The sequence below is a fragment of the Schistocerca americana genome, chromosome 2 (genome assembly GCF_021461395.2).
Source record: "Schistocerca americana isolate TAMUIC-IGC-003095 chromosome 2, iqSchAmer2.1, whole genome shotgun sequence".
Lineage (NCBI taxonomy): Eukaryota > Metazoa > Arthropoda > Insecta > Orthoptera > Acrididae > Schistocerca > Schistocerca americana.
Window position 1 is genome coordinate 860929310 of NC_060120.1, and position 23761 is coordinate 860953070.

General features: G+C 43.0%; 1 protein-coding gene across 3 annotated transcripts in view; it reads left to right on the top strand.

Annotated features, from left to right (window-relative positions):
• Positions 1 to 23761, top strand: part of LOC124595670 (allergen Cr-PI-like) — a 164810-nt gene that overhangs the window by 5602 nt on the left and 135447 nt on the right. The gene's annotated exons all lie outside the window — the stretch shown is intronic.

Sequence of the window (23761 nt, forward strand, 5' to 3'; positions counted from 1 at the left end):
AGCAGGAATCGGTTGTCTGAAATTATCGTCATATTTTGAAATTCGTCCCTCAGCTGTCTGTAGAATTATTTCGAAATCTTATGTATTCATCTGCAAGAAATTGAATCCCATTCAGGAACACTGCGCCCGTAGTTCACGATCTTTAAAAGGCCTCAATCTCTTTCTCGCCAGTGCAGATTCTTTCACCAGTCTTCTATATAATTTGAAAGTGTTATCTTACGCCCCATCACGTAAAGACTCTACGCTTGACGGAAGGAAAGCAGAAAGCTGAAAGATGAGCCATCTGCTGAGCTGCTGCAAAACTTTCTTCATACAAAGGACGTAAAGCAGCATCCCACGCTGCACCTTACTCTATTCATAAATAACTGAAAACCAAAGGTTTCGGACCCGCATGTTTTTTTGACTACGCAGCCGTTCTGGAACGATTTCAATTAAATGGATTACGCTTTGGTGACTTAAATGTCCATGACCATTTATCCAACTGGGAAAATGGAAGCTACAGTGTAACGTGGAATCTGAGCCACCCTTCTTTTCCGGTGAAACTCCGCGTCATTAACATGTGAGTGCTAAGTTAAAAACCAGAGTGAAAGAAAAGTGACCTAGTCCGAATTCGACCATACAACCTTTTGTTTTCCAGCCAAACACTCTACCACAAGACAATCTCACAAGACGCGAATGTGATTATGCTTACTGTTACCTCATGTCATTACTGCTCTCTCGGTTTAACTAAGGGGTAAACAATTCGTACGAAATGTTTATAAATTATATACAAAAATCTAAAAATCTCCCACGTATGTCAGTGTATGTATTTGTGAAAACCGGATAAAAATCCCTACAGCATTTCCTGATATTAGCCTACACACACATATATATATATATATATATATATATATATATATATATATATATAGAGAGAGAGAGAGAGAGAGAGAGAGATTGTATTGTATGTATGTATACTACCCATCTTCCTCTATAGCTTAATCCCATTTTTCTCGGAAATTCGTACGTTTCGCACCATTTTCCTTCGTCGAATGTTTTTTTCTAGATCGACAAGTTTCGTAAACATTTCTTGATTTTTCTTAAGATTTGCTTTCATTATCAAGCGTAGACTCTTTCCTAAAGTCGAATTGATCGTCATCTAAAGGATCCTGAATTTTAGTTTCCGATCTTCTATTCCTTATCATTCTTCTGAGTAGACAGCATCTTCGAAGTGCGATTCTGTAAGCTATGCCTTTACATTTGCTGCCCATAAGGCATCGTATTGTGTATTACAGAGGATATGTAGTGCAGGCTATCGGTATCATTTAGGAAAGGTAAAGGGACCAGCGATGCTATACGTGGCTGGTGTCAGAGAGACTAGCGCCATACCACTAGCAAAGAGGTTTGAGACGGTGCCTCATGCTGATAACGAGAGAGAGCCAGCAGGCCGTGTCTTCCCTCAGTAACGATCTGGGCGCCCACAGGGAGGACCCGATAGATGGTTGAAACCTGAAGTAGAGGATGTGGACATTTTCGGCAACACATGGAACGTATGTTAGAGTGACAGATTAGACTCTTCAGAACGAGAAGTGTTCATAGCGACAAACAAATGCATTAGGTCTAACTAGGTACGAAATGAAACTGACTGCGAACCAATATGGACGAGAGTAACTAGGGTCGATGGACTTAGGTCAATCATTCGTTGTTTCTACCGATCACATATTCAGAGACATCGTTGGTAGAGTCATTGAAAGACAGCCTACACTTGAAGTCGCGGAAACACGCTTAGCATACGGCAGTAGGAGTTTGGTAATTTTAACCTGACTGGGAAAACAACGCACACGTTATCTGCAATAATATTTATCATAAAATCCCAGAAAGGTCCGGTCATACGTAAAGTCAATTAACTGGTCCAACTCCTCCGTTAAAGCTTTTATGGATCCATGTGGTGTTGAAGCCGAAGACAGCAGATAGAAAGCAGAAACTTTAAAGTGCCGCATTTAAAAATGTATTCACGCAAGAGGATACTACCGTGCCAATGTTTGACAGCCACCAAAGCCTCACAGGTGAGCGATATCGATACCAGTACATCGGGTACTGAAAAACGTTTGAGAGTAGTTAAAACAAATTATGCACCAGGCCCTGACGGAATTCTAATTAGATTCTCCACTGACTAATTCGCGACATCAGTTCCTTTTCCAGCTCATATTTATGGAGAACACTGAGCACAGCGAATAGACCCATGGGACGAAATGAGCGAAGGATCATTCTTGTTTAGAAAACAGGTAATAGATCGTACGCACAGAATTACAGAACAAGTTAGCTGACGACTGTCTGTAGCAGTATCGTAGAGCATATACTGAGCTGAAACGTTACGACGTCCTTGCAAGAAAACACGCTTCTCTCAGAGAACCGGCACGAATTCAGGAAAACCACTTATGTCACACACGGCTTGCTTTCACTTGAACCATCTGGGTTAATAAGCCGCGATCGATGTATAAAACTTTCTCCTAACGTTTCCTCTTCAATTGTGGGTGACATCTTCAGAGGTAAAGCGGCGAACTGCCACCAGAACTTGAGGGATCGCCGAAAAGATGGGCAGTGTAGACTAGAGGGTACAACAGTTCATCACATGACGTCGACTACAAGGTTATCTCTGGTAACACCAACAAAAAAATGTTCAAATGTGTGTGAAATCTTATGGGACTCAACTGCTAAGGTCATCAGTCCCTAAGCTTACACACTACTTAACCTAAATTATCCTAAGGAGAAACACACACACACATGCCCGAGGGAGGACTCGAACCTCCGCCGGGACCAGCTGCACAGTCCATGACTGCAGCGCCTAGACCGCTCGGCTAATCCCGCGCGTTACTCCAACATTCTAGATTGAAAGTAATCGATCGTCATTCTTACGGTGCAACGTTGACATCTAAATTTCATCTAATGTAACACCTTCCTCTTTTCTGTTAAAGGTATTACGGTGTTTGTAAGTTTCAATACCCCTGTATACATCCGCGAGATTCATAAATACCGTAATAATTTTAACAGAAAAGAAGATGGCATTAAATTAGGTGAAATTTTGATGTCAACGTTGAACCGTAAGAATGACGACCGATTACTTTCAGTCGAGAATGTTGGCGTTACCAGAGATAACCTCGTGTGATGGACTGTGGTGCCCCCTACACTGCCCGTACGTAATGCACTCCCTAGAGTTCAGGCTGCAGTTTGCTGCTTTATCTCTGAAGACGTCTCCCGCAGTTGGAGTGGGAAAGTTGGGAGAATGTTTTACACCTCGACCACTGCCTACCAGCCCGGAAGCTTCAAGTGAAGTCAGCACCGGCCGCGAAAGCTTAGACTGTATGACCCATGGGCTTGCTTTATTCGTACACGACGTCCTGCCGACAACAGACGCAGGTGAGCAGCTAGATTCCGTCCTAGCCTTCCGAAAGCCGTCTGACACTGCCACATCGTCCGCCTAGAACCAGGATACGATCATACGGAGTTTCTTTGCAAATATTTGATTGGGTCAAGAAATATTCGACCTTTAAAACCCAGTACGTGATACTGGATGGCGAATATGCCACAGAAACGAAACTAACACCGAATATGCTCAAAGGGAGCACAATAGTACCTCTGCAGTTCTCAGTACATAAGGGGAAGTCCAATAAAAACGAAACAGATGTAAAAAGATTCGCCAAGTGCGAGTAGGACGCACGCTTTGAATGGTTCGTACAAACCTAGTTATGTACATAGACAGTTCAGCCATACCGGTAATCGAGAATTGCCAATTATCGATACTGATACTGACAAGATATCAGTCCCGGGAATTCAAAGACTTTCGAGAATGTTTAAAATCATATAGCAAATGACAAAAAATCGTCTTTTTTGTGATATTATTGTTGTTGTTGTTGTCTTCAGTCCTGAGACTTGTTTGATGCAGCTCTCCATGCTACTCTATCCTGGGCAAGCTTCTTCATCTCCCAGTACTTACTGCAACCTACATCCTTCTGAATCTACTTAGTGTATTCATCTCTTGGTCTCCCTCTACATTTTTACCCTCCACGCTGCCCTCTAATGCTAAATTTGTGATCCCTTGATGCCTCAAAACATGTCCTACCAACCGATCCCTTCTTCTTGTCAAGTTGTGCCACAAACTCCTCTTCTCCCCAATTCTGTTCAATACCTCCTCATTAGTTACGTGATCTATCCATCTAATCTTCAGCATTCTTCTGTAGCAGCACATTTGAAAGCTTCTATTCTCTTCTTGTCCAAACTATTTATCGTCCATGTTTCACTTCCATACATGGCTACACTCCATATAAATACTTTCAGAAACGACTTCCTGACACTTAAATCTATACTCGACGTTAACAAATTTCTCTTCTTCAGAAACGCTTTCCTTGCCATTGCCAGTCTATATTTTATATCCTCTCTACTTCGACCATCATTTTCGGTTCTTTTCCTTTACTTGTACTGTTCCATCTTGCTTCTTGCCAAATTTCATGATTCTAGGTCAACGGGAAGTAATGTAATGGTTTTAATGAATGAGTTTGCGAGTATCTAAATATATGACATAAATGGCCGTGTCTTATTATTGCATTGACTTAGAAGCTTCAATTTTTTACATCGCCCAGGGATTGTAGACATAAATGTCAACTTGATTCGTCTACTTGTTCTTGAGGAAAATAGTCATTAACAGTCGGACAGACAGACATACGGATAACCAAGTGATCCTCTAAATGTTCCGTTCTTATCGACTGAGGTACAGAACCTCAAAAAGTACATTATTTCAAAAGTAATCGCCATAACTGCTAATACATTGATCCCAGTGTCAAACAACACGGTCAGTGCCTTCATGGAAAAATGTTTGCGGTTGTCTGCGGAACCCCGATTGAACCGAGAGGTGCACCTCTTCATCCAAGCAAAGCGACGGCCACGAATGTCTTTCTTCGGGGCTCCAAATACATGGAAATCGCATGGGAAGAGATCAGAAAGCATGGAGAATTCGTAAGTGCTTCCCAGCGGGACTTCTGCAGCATAGTCGGAAAACCCTTCGCAGCAGAATGACGGCTTCCGTCAATATTCCTGGGCGACCTTCAATTCTTGCAAAGTATACATGTACCGCTTCGTTTTCACTGTGGTGCCGTCTTCCAAGAAGTCAATGAACAGAGGGCCCTTACAGTCAAAGAAAGGGCTCATCATGTCTTTCCCGGAGCTGGCTGCCTGTTTCTACTACGCTGCAGAAGTTTCACGGGGAGCCCTTACACATCATCCATACAGTCCCAATCTATCCCAAAGCGATTTCCATGTTTTTGTAGCTCTGAAGAAAGACATTCGTGGCCGTCGATTTGCTTCGGACTAAGAGGTGTATGCTTGGGTACAAACATAGTTCTATAGGTAACTGGAAACATTTTTTCATGAAAGAGCTGACCGTCTTGTCACACAATGGGATAAATGTATCATTAGCTATGGCAATTAATTATGAAATAATGAACAGTTCACTTATTTTTTTCTCCCGGTATATCGTTTCCGTTTGACTGGCCCCTATGTATTAACTGCTGTTGATTAGACAGATTTTTCGCTACAATGTTGTGATCTACAGCAAAGTACTGCTGTCGGATTATCATAAGGCACAGAAGGAAGACTTGGATAAAATTTCCACTTGGTATAATGAATTGTTGCTTTGCATAAATGTGAATAAACATAAGATAATGACTATATCAAAGAGAAAATATTCTGATTATGAGATCAGTGGTGAATATCCTGAGCACGTCAATCGTTAAAGTAAATACTGAGAAATGATATGAAATGGGACGATCACATAAAATCATAAAATGAGTATTGGGGAAAGTGAATAAAAGACGTAAATTTGTTGCAAGTGTGCTCGGAATATGCAATGTATCTGTGAGGAAATCGCGTAAAACGCGCGTGTGCGACCAATTCTAGTCGATTTGGAGCTCTTACGAAGATGACATGACAACAAATGGCTCTGATCACTATGGGACTTAACATCTGAGGTCATCCATCAGTCGCCTAGAACTGCTTAAACCTAACTAACCCAAGGACATCACACATATCCACGTCCGAGGCAGGATTCGAACCTGCGACCGTAGTGGTCGCGCGTTTCCAGACTGTAGTGTCTAGAACCGCTCGGCTACTCCGGCTGACATGACAACAGACATCGAACAAATTCCGAGACGCGCTGCTATACTGAAGAGCCAAAGAAACTGGTACACCTGCCTAATATCGTGTAGGGCCCCTGCGAGCACGCAGAAGTGCCGCAACTCGACGTGGATGGACTCGACTAATGTCTGAAGTAGTGCTAGAGACAACTGACACCATGAATCCTAGAGGGCAGTCCATGAATCCATAACACTTTGGTGGCCAGTGGAAGTCTTTAAATACCGAAGGGTGTTCCTGGAGCCACTCTGTAGCAATTCTGGTCGTGTGGGGTGTCGCATTGTCCTGCTGGAGCTGCCCAAGTCCGTCGGAATGCACAGTGGGTATGTATAGATCCAGGTGATCAGGCAGGATGCTTACGTAAATGACACCTGTCAGAGTCGTATCTAGGCGTATCACGGATCCCATATCACTCCAACTGCACACGACCCACACCATTACAGAGCCGCCACCAGCTTGAACGGTCCTCTGCTGACAAGGAGGGTCCATGGATTCACGAGGTTGTCTCCATACCCGTACATGCCCATCCGCTCGAAACAATTTTAAACGAGACACGTCCGACCAGGCAACATCTTTCCAGTCATCAGCAGTCCAATGCGGGTACTTACGGCCAGGTTAAACGTAAAGCAGTCATCACGGGTACACGAGTGGGGCTTTGTCTCCGAAACCCTATATCGATTATATTTCGTTGAATGTTTCGCACACTGGCACTTGTTGAAGGTCCAGCAGTGAAATTTGCAGCAATTTGAGGAAGGGTTGCACTTCTGTCACGTTGAACGATTCGTTGGTGCCGCTCTTAAAGGATCTTTTTCCGGCAGCATTGATGTCGGGGGTTTGATGCTTTACCAGATTCCTGATATTCACGGTACACTCGTGAAATGGTCGTATGGGAAAATCCCCACTTCGTCGCTACCTAGGAGATTCTGTGTCCCATCGCTCGTGCGCCGTCTATAACACCACGTTCAAACTCATTTAAATCTTGGTAACCTGCCATTGTAGCACCAGTAACCGATCTATAAACTGCGCGAGATACTTTTTGTCTTATATAGGCGTTGACGACCGCAACGCCGTATTCTGCCTGTTTATATATCTCTGTATTTGAATATGCATGTCTGTACCAGTTTCTTTGGCGCTTCAATGTAGGATCTTAACAGGCCTGTATAAAACCATTCGAAAGTGTAACACAAATGCTCTGTGAACTTGCATGGGAATCCTTGGAAGAAAGACATCGTAGTTCTTGCAAACCCCTGATGGAAAAATTTAGAGACTGTAGTGTCGCTCTCTAGTAGTCTCTGAGTAAAAATTATGTCTATAACAGGAGCAATGATAAGTACTGCGGAAGCCGCCATGGAGCGTTGCGTTAATTTCCATGAGCCGTTAGCTTGCTAGCGTGGCGACATGTGGGTTACAGTAACAGGTGTGCAAGGGGATTGCGAAGCCAAGACAGCAGAGCACAGCCGTAAACTGTACCGCAAAGAGGTAACCACGTGGCCAGCGGGGCGGTATCACCACACCAGGGCAAGTTTCTTGTTATGGACGACGTGACTAAGTGCTCGGTCTTGGTGAAACAAATGCACGCCACAAAAACTCTAAATTTCGAGGAATGGAATCACTTCTCTCCGCCGGAAACCAGCAGCATCACCACGACGCCAGAGCTTCGCCCGGACAGTGAAACGACTGGGCATCTCCAGCAGCAGCTGTTGTTTCGACACTGGGCTGTGTCTACGGCCAGCACCAAGTCCTTCACGAAACTTGGTGCCACATCCCTGCTGACCTAGCGTCCGTGCCTGCTGCCGCCGACACCGAATTCTTAGTGCGACTTTGCGCCAAAGCGCCAGCTGCTATCTACTCCTGCCAAAGGGTAGCGAGTTGTCCCCGCCCACATTCGTCTTCGTGCACAACCGTTGTGATGAGAGCAGAATGAAGTGGCGCCGAGCCTCCATAACGCCAAGGAAAGTAGCACGTCACTGAAACAAGTGGCCTCGGCCTCTAAAGACTGCCAACTGACCATAGTTATTCTGTCAACAGCTGGGGCAGAAGCCGCTGCCCGCTCATCAACACCAGCCATGGGTAAAAACGGGAGGCAGGGTCGTCTCACTATCTCACGTAGCGAAATCAATAAAAGCCATTCTTCACTGCCAATAATGTTTCCAAAGGGGACTTCGACCCTACCACTCACCCTGCTCCCTACGGAATGTAAATCAGGACTGCTGCACAGGAATCTGAACCACCATACTCCGACTGCTAGTCCAGTACCTCGTTAATATTCCATCTCTATCATTTCTGATTTTCATTCATTTGATGCAAAAGATGTGAAGAACAGTTATCAGTAATTGTTTCGCCCATTTATAAGGTTAGCGAACTCACACTTTGGACATGAATCATAAATGTCTTGTGTAACACTGGGCTAAAAATACTGAAGTTAGGAAAATTCTTTTTCTTACATTTCTGTTTGGTACTTCTAATTTCTGCAACACGAACTGACGCCGATGCTGCAACGTGTCCCCTCAGAAACACGATCGTCAGTTCTGCTGCAAAAAGTTTGATAAATCAAAGACACTGTGTGTCAGCAGTGAGCTCCAACAAGAGATGAAATGACAGACCAAATGAAAGTCCATTCAAACTGGGCGTCACAGGGCAGCATTTCTAATGGTGACATTCACACAGACCATTAACGGAACGGGACAGATCCTAGGGAAGAACGTATTGAAATTGATCTTGGTGGAGGAGGGAAGTATGTTACATAGTATCTATCGTTGGAAGTTAATCAATGTGCTCACTCATGTTATTGTAGTGGACTTTGTGCTTTGGTTTCTTCTCAACCTTTATTTTTGTTGTTTTGTTTAGTTTCAATTACTCCCCACTCTGTTATCCTCATTTTAGTTTTGTTGATTTTTATCTTATAGTCTCTTTTCAAGACACTGTTTTATGAAGACACTTTCAACTGTTCATTCAAATCCTACTCAGTCAGAATTACAGTGTCATCGGCATACCATAAAGTATTTTTCTTTTCTCCTTGAACTTTAATTCTCTTTCCAAATTTCTCTGAGGTTTCCTACGGTGCTTGACCAGTGTACCGATTGAATAACATCGGAAACACGGTTCATCCACATCTCACTGCCTTACGTTTATGTCTCATGACTCTTATACGTGAAGTCTGTTTTATATAGAAGTGGTAGATAAACTTTCCCTCCATGTATTTTATTCCTGCTACCTCCAGAATTGCGAAGAAGTTATTCCGGCCAACACTGTCAAAAGCTTCCTCTAAATCTACAAATGCTATAAACATAGGTTTTCCTTTCTTCAATCCATCTTCTGGGATAGGTAGTATAGTCTCCCCTGTTCCAACATTTCTCCAAAATCCAAGCTGATCTTCTCCCACGTCGGTTTCTAGCAGTTTTCTATCCGTCTGTAAATAATTCTTGTCAATATTTTTCAGACAGACTTATTAGAGTGATACTTCAGGAATATTTGTTACCGGTCGTGCCGCAGTGGATACACTGGTTTCCGTCATATCCCCGAAGTCAAACACCACTGGGGTTGGTTGGAACTTCGATAGGTGACCATTCGTTCTGCCATGCGCTGTTGACCTACCTAGGTGCCCTCAACTTCGGGATACCAACTGAGGAGCTACCCGAGTAGTAGCGGCTCCATGTCACGAAAACTGACGCCGCGCGGAGTGGCCGCGCGGTTAGAGGCGCCATGTCAGTAATCGTACGGCCCCTCCCGCCGGAGGTTTGAGTCCTCCCTCGGGCATGGGTGTGTGTGTTGTCCTTAGCACAAGTTAGGTTAAGTAGAGTGTAAGTCTAGGGACCGATGACCTCAGCAGTTTGGTCCCATAGGAATTCACACACTTTTGAACATTTGAAAACTGACAACGGTTAGCAGAGCAGTGTATTTACATCACGCCCTTTCATATTCGCATCATATGATGCTAGTCGGTTGGGAATAAAAAGGCGGTCGGTCGGTAACGTTGGGTATCCAGAGGCCTGCACGGATGGAATACGTTATCTCCGCAGTATTCACACCCAACAGGAGCCCATTTATCACATTCTTCCCTAAGTTTGGGGGTGTTTCGCCTCTTTGTTTAATACTGACTTACCTCCTGAGCTCCACATATTCATACAGCTGCATTTGTTTTCTCCAAAGATCTCTTTAATTTTCCTATGAGTGGCATCTACCTTTTCCCTACTTTTGTATGCTTTTATTTTGAATTTGTTCTCTAGCCAGTCCTGCTGATCCATTTTGCACATTCTGTCGTTTTCATTTTTTAGACATGCGTATTCCGTTCCGCCTGCATCATATGCTGCAAAAATGAAATATATCAACTTACTCATTTCCTGCTCTTCGAGAATGCGACGACACTAAGTTCGAAGGTACCAGAGCTCAATTATATAAAAATCTCTGAAACAAGTTTCTTTCCAAATTCTTATAAACAGACGCAGGCACAAATTTTAATGTCTCTTTCTTACTCATAAGCTCTTGCCAGTACCTTAAGTTTATCATTAATGCAGTAAGATCAAAGAGCAAAGTGGAGAATTCTGAGTTCTTTTTGTATGAAGAGAGAGACCTTCAGCTGCAAACCGGCCAATAATCCTTTTAAATTATCACACACTTTTGAACATTTGAAAACTGACAACGGTTAGCAGAGCAGTGTATTTACATCACGCCCCTTCATATTCGCATCATATGATGCTAGTCGGTTGGGAATAAAAAGGCGGTCGGTCGGTAACGTTGGGTATCCAGAGGCCTGCACGGATGGAGTACGTTATCTCCGCAGTATTCACACCCAACAGGAGCCCATTTATCACATTCTTCCCGAAGTTTGGGGGTGTTTCGCCTCTTTGTTTAGTACTGACTTACCTCCTGAGCTCCAGATATTCATACAGCTGCATTTGTTTTCTCCAAAGATCTCTTTAATTTTCCTATGAGTGGCGTCTACCTTTTCCCTACTTATGTATGCTTTTATTTTGAATTTGTTCTCTAGCCAGTCCTGCTGATCCATTTTGCGCATTCTGTCGTTTTCATTTTTTAGACATGTGTATTCCGTTCCGCCTGCATCATATGCTGCAATATGAAATATATTAACTTACTCATTTCCTGCTCTTCGAGAATGCGACGACACTAAGTTCGAAGGTACCAGAGCTCAATTATATAAAAATCTCTGAAACAAGTTTCTTTCCAAATTCTTATAAACAGACGCAGGCACAAATTTTAATGTCTCTTTCTTACTCATAAGCTCTTGCCAGTACCTTAAGTTTATCATTAATGCAGTAAGATCAAAGAGCAAAGTGGAGAATTCTGAGTTCTTTTTGTATGAAGAGAGAGACCTTCAGCTGCAAACCGGCCAATAATCCTTTTAAATTATCACACACTTTTGAACATTTGAAAACTGACAACGGTTAGCAGAGCAGTGTATTTACATCACGCCCCTTCATATTCGCATCATATGATGCTAGTCGGTTGGGAATAAAAAGGCGGTCGGTCGGTAACGTTGGGTATCCAGAGGCCTGCACGGATGGAGTACGTTATCTCCGCAGTATTCACACCCAACAGGAGCCCATTTATCACATTCTTCCCGAAGTTTGGGGGTGTTTCGCCTCTTTGTTTAGTACTGACTTACCTCCTGAGCTCCAGATATTCATACAGCTGCATTTGTTTTCTCCAAAGATCTCTTTAATTTTCCTATGAGTGGCGTCTACCTTTTCCCTACTTATGTATGCTTTTATTTTGAATTTGTTCTCTAGCCAGTCCTGCTGATCCATTTTGCGCATTCTGTCGTTTTCATTTTTTAGACATGTGTATTCCGTTCCGCCTGCATCATATGCTGCAATATGAAATATATTAACTTACTCATTTCCTGCTCTTCGAGAATGCGACGACACTAAGTTCGAAGGTACCAGAGCTCAATTATATAAAAATCTCTGAAACAAGTTTCTTTCCAAATTCTTATAAACAGACGCAGGCACAAATTTTAATGTCTCTTTCTTACTCATTAGCTCTTGCCAGTACCTTAAGTTTATCATTAATGCAGTAAGATCAAAGAGCAAAGTGGAGAATTCTGAGTTCTTTTTGTATGAAGAGAGAGACCTTCAGCTGCAAACCGGCCAATAATCCTTTTAAATTTTCTCTGTTGCTGTACATCCATTTGGATTGATGACAATGCAGTGGATCCCAAGTCTGAACATTGTGGATCACTCTAATTATTTCTCACTGCCACAAATACCTCCTCTACGTAAATTTGCGTTACGCAACACAATATGCTTTTTTTAACACTCAGTGCCATAAGTACATCGACACCCCGCTTATTTCGAGATAGTGGTGTACGCGAATTTATTTTACCATTCAGAGTCCATGAAGAAAATAATAAGGGAGACGTATTGTGGTGACACTCTTCTTCTTGTAGCAAACTCTGATTTGTGTGTAGAAGTAGAACTTCGTTGAGGTCGGTCACATGCACCAGACGTGTATCCCCCCTTCTGAAGGGAGGTGGGGGGGGGGGGGGGGTAGGTTGAAGTTGGCCTGAACTAAACGTCTTTCGGACGGCTATACACATTCGCTTCGTCCTTTCGCCTTTGCGCTCTTCTTACATTGGGGTAAAAGTGTAATATTTCTTGTTGCTGCTGAAGAATACCGGAACATTCCAGATTTTACTGTATCTCGTGGTGCCGCATTAAAAATTAGTAACTCTCAGTGTGTAAATATACTTATCAGTTGTGAACATTGTGGCTGGTCAGTTCACGGTGACGTAATCTGTGATACTAACTGTAGCTCTCAGGGTTCCGTTGCGCGAGGTCATAGTCGAGAGTTTTAAGAAGGGTGAATGATAATATCTTCGCGAGGCTGCTTTCTTGACTACTGCCTCCGGAAAAATAGTAATTTTTACTGGTTAGCGGCTGATAACTTTCCCAGCGAGAGTGTCAGGCTAACTACAAAACTGTGTCTGTATTAATAACGGTAAACTGCGATTTTTCACGCCAAGAGTGCTGTGAGAAAACCGCGATAAACTGTCTGCATCTGGTATGTTTACTTGACAACGCTTCACTTGTCTCAGCAAAGTTAAATATAAACTGAAGTGTCAAAAATCATAAATAGCGATATGCACTTAGATAGGGTGCAGTAGTATCGAGGTATAAAAGGGCAGTGCACTGGCGGAGCTGTCATTTGTACTCAAGTGATTCATGTGAATAGGTTTCCGACGTGACGTGGCCGCACGACAGGAATTAACAAACTTTGAAGGCGAAATGGTAGTTGGAACTTTTGTAGTAACAACTTTTATAATTGTGCGGCCGTGAATTATCTTGGTGCTTTATCCAATCTGTTAACGTATATGTGGTCTTTGACGCCTGATATGGACTTGCAAATTTTCAGGGCATCCGTATACTATTATCTACTAATTGATGTGTGTTTAGGTACAACATGCTGATAAACCATATCGTGAATATAAAAAAATGAGTTGAGTGTAACTTTCCCAGCAGAAGCAACAACTTTTGCTTTTTGGAGGTTGGTGATGAAGGAGGTTTCTGCACCGAGGCTTTCTGATTGCTCTCAGGATCCAAATAACGTTAGCCAAGTTTCGTCAGCAGAGATTACCATTGAAACAAACTGCCGATCTTCCTCTAACATTAACTTCAACAGTATGCAGACCTCCACACGAATGTCCTTTTGTTCAGATATCAGCAGTATTGGAACCCACCGCGCACAAACAGCTCTCTCATGTGTAAATTGTCTGTCACCAACTCGTTCGTGGCACGTAATGAAGTTTTTAATATTTCAGAAAAATACGAAAGATTTCACAAGTGATCGGCTGGGTACAAGGGTCCAACCAGCGCAATATTTCGGCATGCGATCATGTTGTCATAGTCAGATTTACTGACGAACTGATTGCCTAGCGTATGGATGTCTGTATTTCATTCCTTAGAAGGACATCAGGAATTTGCCCGTCTGACTTCTAGCACGGAATTGATGATGATTCAAAATGGCAGGTCTTTGGTTCAAATGGCTCTGAGCACTATGAGACTTAACTTCTGAGGTCATTAGTCCGCTAGAACTTAGAACTACTTAAACCTAACTAACTTAAGGACATCACACACATCAATGCCCGAGGCAGGATTCTAAACTGCGACCGTAGTGCCTAGAACAGCTCGGCCACTCCGGCCGGCCGAGTCTTTGGCTCTGAATGAACGTGTATATGTGTGCTCGTTGTCTATGATCTGTAATATCCTGAACTGTTTGTTGAGCGCGGACATAGGTCTTTTATCTGAAGCGTCGGCGTGTTGTGTACCTAACTGATGCATGAGTTGGTGGGTCGAAGTGGAAGCCTTCTCAAAGAGATTTTCTGACTTCCTTTTAATGTAGGTGTAGATAGCTGGTTGGCCTAAGAGGTCCCCAATGTGCGTGTTTGACGTGTATCTGTCATCGTCGATTATGATGCGGGGGATTCTGCGCTGTAATGATTGCAACTTGCTCAGAACTGTTCTGCCGTCATGGATAACACCTCTGACCCACACGGCATACCTGGAAGACTCACTGCCTGTAGTTGCCATCCCCCCTCCACCCTTTACGAGAGGGTAAATTGACACATTGGTCTTGTGAAGGTTAAGTGACAATCTAGCCCCAGGCCGAGTCGCTTCATTCTATTACTCTCCCTGTGGCGATTTCGTGCAGTTATCTTGTTTGTTAACATTATTCCGACGCTTTCGCCAGGGTTAATCTTTATTTTCTAGATATTGCACCACTGGATGGTAGCATCTAGATTTTCCTTCATGGAATTGAAGTTGAGACAGCTGCTGCTTCTATAGATCACCGTATCTTCTGCGTACAAGGCAGTTTCACCTCCTGTCAACTAGGAACGTCGTTGATGTAGAGCGTGTATAGTGTAGGGTCCAGATTTGAGCCCGGCGAGTTCCCGGCCACAGTTTTCCTTATCATGTTAACATTCTTGCCACACCTGACAGAGTACTGCCTCCCTACCAGGGACGAATCAGTCATGCAGATCATGTGCCGTGGTTTATCTACCTGGGACACTTAATAGAGTAATCCATTATGCCAGACCTTGTCGAAGGCTTTCTCGATATCGAGAAAGACTGCTCCAGCGCTTTGCTTCATATCTCTTTCCTTGCACATGTGTTCCAACAGACGTAGGGATTGGTGGATGGTGTTTGTGTTCTGGACGGAATCCGAACTACTCGGGGGTGATAATATTGTGGTCTTTCAGGAACTGGTTGAGGGCTCTGTGGATAAGACACTCCCCTACTTTCCCAAGAAAGCACAGCAGTGAAATGCGTCTGTAGTTTTGTGGAAGGATTAGGTTCTTGTTAGGTTTGGGCTGCCTTGTGACCTGAGCAGTTTTCCAAACAGTTGGGAAGTCATTGGTTGTAGATAGTGGTGAGGCATGTGGTTTCTCAAGGAGGCTGGTGCTTGAGATTGGATACACGGACCTTGCCGAGTCTGGGGGATTCTCTAGTCCCTATTTGTCCCCCTGTAGCCACACACAATGCTGTCGGAAACCGGTTGAATCTCTCTTTCTGGCCTAATATCTTTCAACTGAGTCACATGTCTGAGTATATCTCCCTCCTGCTTTTCATCATCTGCAATGACGTGAGTTCAGAACAGTGACTTCATTGATGTCGCCAGTGCCTCTGCTTTCTCCTCGTCATCCATTCCTCTGGAAGTGGTCTGTCTACCTTGCAAGTAGCCTCCCACGCTTTCATGATCTTCTATCCTTGGTTCATGTCCTGCTCCACTTCTCGGAGTCTTTCATTCCACCAGAGCTCCTGTAGTTTCTTTTTCATCTCTCCTTCCAGCCGTTTAAGCAGACAACGATCGGCAGGATTGCGGTAACGTTTCCAATCCCTCCTCTTGCGCCACTTAGTGACTACAAGGTCCCACATGCCAGGGGACAGGTCCCTAGCACCAGGTTCGGTGGTCTGGCTGGTGATTCAATTACTGAGTCCACCTCCCTTCCATTTTGCATTTGCAGTATGTCCTTCAGGTGATGTCCCACTAGGGTGTTATATTGTTCCCAGTTATCAGATTATGTTATGTCGCCATTCTCCTGCTTGTGTCTTCGACACTGGCACATACCATAGACGACTGGGATGTGGTCTGAATCCAGTTCACAATGAATTGTGGTCGTAGTCCTACACAGTAGGCAATTTCTCAGGAAAATATCTAGGATATCTGGCCTGAACTGGGCATGATAGTGGATGTGAGTAGGCTCCCCTGGAGCAATTACCATCAAGGAGGGATCGTGCTTGACAAACTGCCAGTCTCTTACAGCTGCTGTTTGTGGGGCTGCAACCCCACCATGTTTGGCGTTCACAGGCTGCATTAGTAACACCCCAGCAGACCAGGCAGCGATCTCAGTAGCCTGATAAGCTAGAAAAACTTAGATTAATGTTTTCTGGGATTAATCTTAGCAAAAAATAGCAAAGAAACAATGACAGTGGTGCGAGGTATCTCAGGTAAGCTCACAAAAGAGATGACCCTAGAGGAAAAGGTCATATTATTCTTCGATAATATCCCTTAGGCATAGAAGCATCTGATTATTTAATTAGAATGCTAACGACATTAATGATAATAGAGAACAGCAGCAATCCTTCCTAGACTGGCAAAGTTATAGGTGTCACCTGCATTACAGAGAAGCATCTATCACTGACCGATCAATTAAAAGTGCACAACTAGTCTGTCCACAGAATAGACCTGTCTCTCTGTTACCAATGCAGCGGAGGGGTTGGCGTTCTCGTGAGGTGGAGAATTTGCCAGCGAATAATCGATATACCAAACTTGGTCAAGGATGAGGCTTTTGGTATAGGGTTAAAAGTAGTGATCAACATCTTAACATTGATCTCAGCATGCAGCTGCCCACAGTGCCATAAATACGCGGGAGCTTCAGGTCTTGAGAAGCACTTACGATCGTGTTGTAGGTGAAGGGGACCTGAAATTCAAATATGATAATTGCTTAGGACATGGGAAGGTCTTATATCTCCTCCTCTCCTCCCAAAGATCTGGTGTTCTGTATGTTATCTGCCTAAAAATATGTCACACGCATACACACATGAAGATTTCTTATTATAATACGCAAATACACAGTTTTTGATCACAAACAAAAATTCAACATTGCAGCAAAGTATGAAAGACTTCAAGCACAAAACACATGGGCATTACCATCATATTGAAATTATTCTATAATTTTTTTAAATAAACATTGCTTGCAACTGGCACCACTACTGATAAAATTTATAGGTTGAGCAGCACTTGTTAAAGATCAAAGTTGACTTGTTGTATCACATTTGCAAGCACAACAGAATTTAAAATTAAATATTTAAACATCTAAATTGTCCATATAACACATTAAATTATATGCAGCTCTCTTATTGGCACTATTGGAATAAATTACAGGGCAGTAGATGAGCATAGTTGATCGTGACCGGGCCAAATATCTCACGAAATAAGCGTCAAACGAGAAAACTACAAAGAACGAAACTCATCTAGCTTGAAGGGGGAAACCAGATGCCGCTATGGTTGGCCCGCTAGATGGCGCTGCCATAGGTCAAACGGATATCAACTGCTTTTTTAAAAAATAGGAACCTCCACTTTTATTAGATATTCGTGTAGTACGTAAAGAAATAAGAATGTTATAGTTGGACCACTTTTCTCGCTTTGTGATAGATGGCGCTGTAATAGTCACAAAAATATGGCTCACAATTTTAGACGATCAGTTGGTAACAGGTAGGTTTTTTAAATTAAAATACAGAACGTAGGTACGTTTGAACATTTTATTTCTGTTGTTCCAATGTGATACATGTACCTTATCATTTCTGAGAACGCATGCTGTTCCCGCGTGATTACCTGTAAATAGCATGTGAATGCAATAAATGCTCAAAAAAACGATGTCCATCAACCTCAATGCATTTGGCAATACGTGTAACGACATTCCTCTCAACAGCGAGTAGTTCGCCTTCCGTAATGTTCACACATGCATTGACAATGCGCTGACGCATGTTATCAGGCGTTGTCGGTAGATTACGATAGCAAATATCCTTCAACTTTCCCCATAGAAAGAAATCCGGGGACGTCAGATCCGGTGAACGTGCGGGCCATGGTATGATGCTTCGACGACCAATCAACCTGTCATGAAATATGCTATTCAATACCGCTTCAACCGTACGTGAGATCTACAGTCTGGAACCGCGCGACCGCTGCGGTCGCAGGTTCGAATCCTGCCTCGGGCATGGATGTGTGTGATGTCCTTAGGTTAGTTAGGTTTCAGTAGTTCTAAGTTCTAGGGGTCTGATGACCTTAGAAGTTAAGTCCCATAGTGCTCAGAGCCATTTTTTCGTACGCGAGGTATGTGCCGGACATCCATCATGTTGGAAGTACATCGTCATTCTGTCATGCAGTGAAACATCTTGTAGTAACATCGGTAGAACAATACGTAGGAAATCAGCATACATTGCAGCATTTAGATTGCCATCGATAAAATGGGGGCCAATTATCCTTCCTCCCATAATGCCGCACCATACATTAACCCGCCAAGGTCGCTGATGTTCCACTTGTCGCAGCCCTCATGGATTTTCCGTTGCCCAATAGTACATATTATGCCGGTTTACGTTACCGCTGTTGGTGAATGACGCTTCGTCGCTAAATACAACGCGTGCAAAAAATCTGTCATCGTCCCGTAATTTCTCTTGTGCCCAGTGACAGAACTGTACACGACGTTCAAAGTCGTCGCCATACAATTCTTGGTGCATAGAAATATAGTACGGGTGCAATCGATGTTGATGTAGCATTGTCAAAACAGACGTTTTTGAGATTCCCGATTCTCGCGCAATTTGTCTGCTATTAATGTGCGGATTAGCCGCGACAGCAGCTAAAACATTTACTTGGGCATCATCATTTGTTGCAGATCGTGGTTGACGTTTCACATGTGGCTGAACACTTCCTGTTTCCTTAAATAACGTAACTATCCGGAGAACGGTCCGGAGACTTGGATATCGTCCAGGATACCGAGCAGCATAAATAGCACACGCCCGTTGGGCATTTTGATCACAGTAGCCCTACATCAACACGATATCGTCCTTTTCCGCAATTGGTAAAGTCCATATCAACACAGGTAATGTATCACGAAGCAAATACCGTCGGCACTGGCGGAATGTTACGGGATACCACGTACTTATACATTTGTGACTATGCGCCATCTATCACAAAGCGAAAAAAGTGGTCCAACTAAATCATTCTAATTTCTTTACGTACTACACGGATATGTAATAAAAATGGGGGTTCCTATTTTAAAAAACGCAGTTGATATCCGTTTGACCTATGGCAGCGCCATCTAGCGGGCCAACCATAGCGCCATCTGGTTTCCAACTTCAAGGTTCTTTGTAGTTTTTTCGTTTGACGTTTATTTCGTGAGATATTTGGCCCGGTCACTATCAATGGACCACTCTGTATTCCAGCTGTTAACCACAGCTGTAAAATGAAATGAAATATGCATATGGCTTTATAAGTTTGGAGAAACTGTTCGGGGTGTTCAGCCTCTTGGTGCAAGTATTCTTATTTGACGCCATTTCAGCGACTTCGCGTCGGTGATGATAAAATGGGGGTGAGGACTAAATACACACACCCAGTCCCGAATGAAGAAAATTCGTACAGCATTTAAATGATGCTGTTGTGTCTTCAAGCGTCTCAGAAGCTGTGATAGATGCATGATGCTGTGCGGCATTTTAATGCATCAGCCTGGTGATTGATTTTAGTATAGAAGTATGGATTAAGCACGTCTTGAATTGTATGAGCATTATATTTATTACGCTGAATCGTATATGTAGAACATGTCAAATATTAACTGCATTTTCACAAATATGTAAAGGTCAAAAGTCACAGAGTAAACAGCTTTTTTAAAGAATAATTATTCTTCCATAGTTCGCGCTATATTCTTAAAATTAATAAATATCTTGTATCACACACTTCCTAAAGTTGCCTGAGCTCTTCTACAGCATTTAAGCTACCTCCATAGCAAATTTCATCAAAATCGGTTCAGCAGGTTAGTCGTGAAAGCATAACAGACAGAAATACTTTCGCATTTATATTTTGTATGTACATTGATTTAAAGATTATTACGCGAAACATGAAACATTAACTTTTCTTTGAATAAGCTATTTACAATTTTTTTACTTTTGACCTTTATCATATTTATGAAAACGCTGTTATTCAGTGGGCCAAATGGCTCTAAGCACTATGGGATTTAATATCTGTGGTCATCAGTCCGCTACACTTACAACTACCTAAACCTGACTAACCTAAAGACATCACACACATCCATACCCGAGGCAGGATTCGAACCTGCGAGCTTAGCAGCCACGTGGTTCCGGACTGAAGCGCCTAGAACCGCTCGGCCACGGCGGCCGGCTATGCAGTTATTATCTGACTTGTTGTGCACAACGCTCATAAATTGTCAACGTGTTTAATCCATACTTCTATACTAATATCCGTCACCAGGCTGTCACAAATGCCGCTCAGCATCACGCATCTCTTATAGCTTCTGAGATGCTTGAAGACACGATAGCGTCTTTTCAAAGGTATATATATATATATATATATATATATATATATATATATATATATATATATATAGAGAGAGAGAGAGAGAGAGAGAGAGAGAGAGAGAGAGAGAGAGAGAGAGAGAGAACTTGATTAGTGGTGCCTCATATCTACTCCAATTCATGGCGGTGTGCTGCCAGTAACCACTGCACAGATTTCAGTTGTTATCATCTGTCTAGCCCACAAATAGAATTGAACAATCCTACGATCTCCTCGATATAGTCCTCCCTGAAATACCGGTGCCTACTCTTCTTGCAATATTGTTGGCCTGAGTCCATCTCCTCAAACCTCTTTCTGTAGTCATGTTGTTACAGCCAATTGCTTACGTGCTATGCACCATGACCCTGCGATGTCCCTCATGCCAATGTTTGACCTTCTTCAAAGTCCATCGGATGGTGATAAGTTGCACATGCACGCCCTCTGTGCATGCTGTTTTGCAATCTATACCTAAATAATTCCAGCAATGCTACGTGCACCCAGTAGCAGTCAATACTAGTACTTTTTAAAGATTAAAAACAGTCTTGATCGCAACTTTTTATTTTTATTGGAGTGACCGGTTTCGATTCTATTTAAGTACCATCTTCAGCCTCTGAAAAAACATATTACCAGATAGAGGGATCGTTATAATAGTTAGTATATATATAACAAAATATAGAACTAATAAATAAATATACCCAGAACAGTGGGTGGATTCCGTGGCGCAAGTTGCGCCGACCCTCGATGCTGGAATTACTGCTAATCCGACAAGGAGAGTTGTTGTTGTCGTGGTCTTCAGTCCAGAGACTGGTTTGATGCAGCTCTCCATGCTACTCTATCCTGTGCAAGCTTCTTCATCTCCCAGTACCTACTGCAACCTACATCCTTCTGAATCTGCTTAGTGTATTGATCTCTTAGTCTCCCTCTACGATTTTTACCCTCCACGCTGCCCTCCAATGCTAAATTTGTGATCCCTTGATGCCTCAAAACATGTCCTGCCAACCGATCCCTTCTTCTAGTCAAGTTGTGCCACAAACTTCTCCCCAATCCTATTCAATACCTCCTCATTAGTTACGTGATCTACCCACCTTATCTTCAGCACTCTTCTGTAGCACCACAGTTCGAAAGCTTCTATTCTCTTCTTGTCCAAACTGGTTATCGTCCATGTTTCACTTCCATACATGGCTACACGCCATACAAATACTTTCAGAAACGACTTCCTGACACTTAAATCTATACTCGATGTTAACAAATTTCTCTTCTTCAGAAAGATCGACTACAAGGAGAGAACGGTTATTAAACAGGCTTGGTCACTCCCATAAAAATAAAAAGTTGGGATCAAGACTGTTTTTAATCTTTAAATTTTAATTTTAAAGATAGCTGCCAATGTTTTGAAACATTTTAAATACTAATACTGTTCTTCATCTGTAGACATGTGTTCCTTGGGTACTAAAAGTAAACTTACACAAGGATAAAATTTTCGTCAACATATCCAACAGGCAAGGAAATACTAGAATCCCAGTTTGGTAACTTTGACTTAAGCTGTTAATGGTGTAGTTCTTGGCACTACTATCAATCCGACATTTCGAAAATACCGGTATTTAGTCAGTATTGATATCGGACGATTTATCGATCCCTCAGAAATAGTTGATCCATACACTGAGATGATAAAAGTTGTGCGTTAGCAATATGCAAATATCAAGATTGCGTTAGCATCACGTAAGGACAGTGCATTGATGGAGCAGTCATTTGAACTCAGGTGATTCATGCGATAAGGTTTCCAACGTGATTATGGCCGCATGTCGAGAATTAAGAGGCTTTCAACGCGGAATGATAATTGGAGCTAGACGCATGGCACACTCCATTTCGTATATCGGCAGGAAATTCAATACTGCAAGATCCACAGTGTTAAGAGTGTGCCCAGAATATCAAATTTTAGGTATTACGTCTCACCACGGTCAAGGCAGTGACCGACGGTCTTCACTTAACGACCACGATCAGCGGCATTTTTGTTTAGTTGTCAGTGCTAACAAACAAGCAAGACTGCGTGAAATAACAGCGGAAATCAATGTTGGACTAATGACGAAGGTATCTTTTCGGACAGTGCGGCTAAATTTGACGTTAATGGGCTATGGCAGCAGACGACCGACGCGAGTGCCTTTGTCAACTGCAGGATATCGCCTGCAGCGCCTCTCCTGTTCTCGTGACCATATTAACTGGACCCTAGACGACTGAAAAATCGTCACATGATTCCCGATTTCGAGTGGCAAGAGCTGGTCTTAGGATCCGAGTGTGACGCAAACCCCATGAAGCCATGGTCCCAAGTTATCAACATGGCACTGTGCAAGCTGGTGGTGACTCCATAACGGTGTATGCTGTATTTACATGGAATGAACTGGATCCTCTGGTCCAAATGAATCGATCATTGACTCAAAATCATTCTGTTTGGCCACTAGGAGACCAACTGCAGCCATTAATGGACTTCACGTTCCCAAACAACTATAGTATTTCTATGGATGACGATGCGACACGTCAGGATTAGCCGAGCAGTCTAAGGTGCAGCAGTCTTGGACTGTGCGGCTGGTCCTGGCGGAGGTTCGAGTCCTCCCTCGGGCATGGGTGTGTGTGTTTGTCCTTAGGATAATTTAGGTTAAGTAGTGTGTAAGCTTAGGGACTGATGACCTTAGCAGTTAAGTCCCATAACATTTCCCACACATTTGAACATTTGATGTGCCATGTCATCAGGCCATAGTTATTTTCGAATGGTATGAAGAACATTGTAGACACTTAGAGCGAATGATTTGGCCACTCAGATCACCTGACACGAATCTCATCGAACATTTATGGGACACAGTCGAGAGAGGTCACCTTGTGCGCAAGATCCTGCACCGGCAACACTTTCGCAATTGTGAGTGGTTATAGAGGCAGCATGGATCAGTGTTTCTCCAGGGGACTTTCAACTTGTTGAGTCCAAGCCACACCAAGCTGGTGCAACACGTTGAATAATAGGAGGTCCTACACG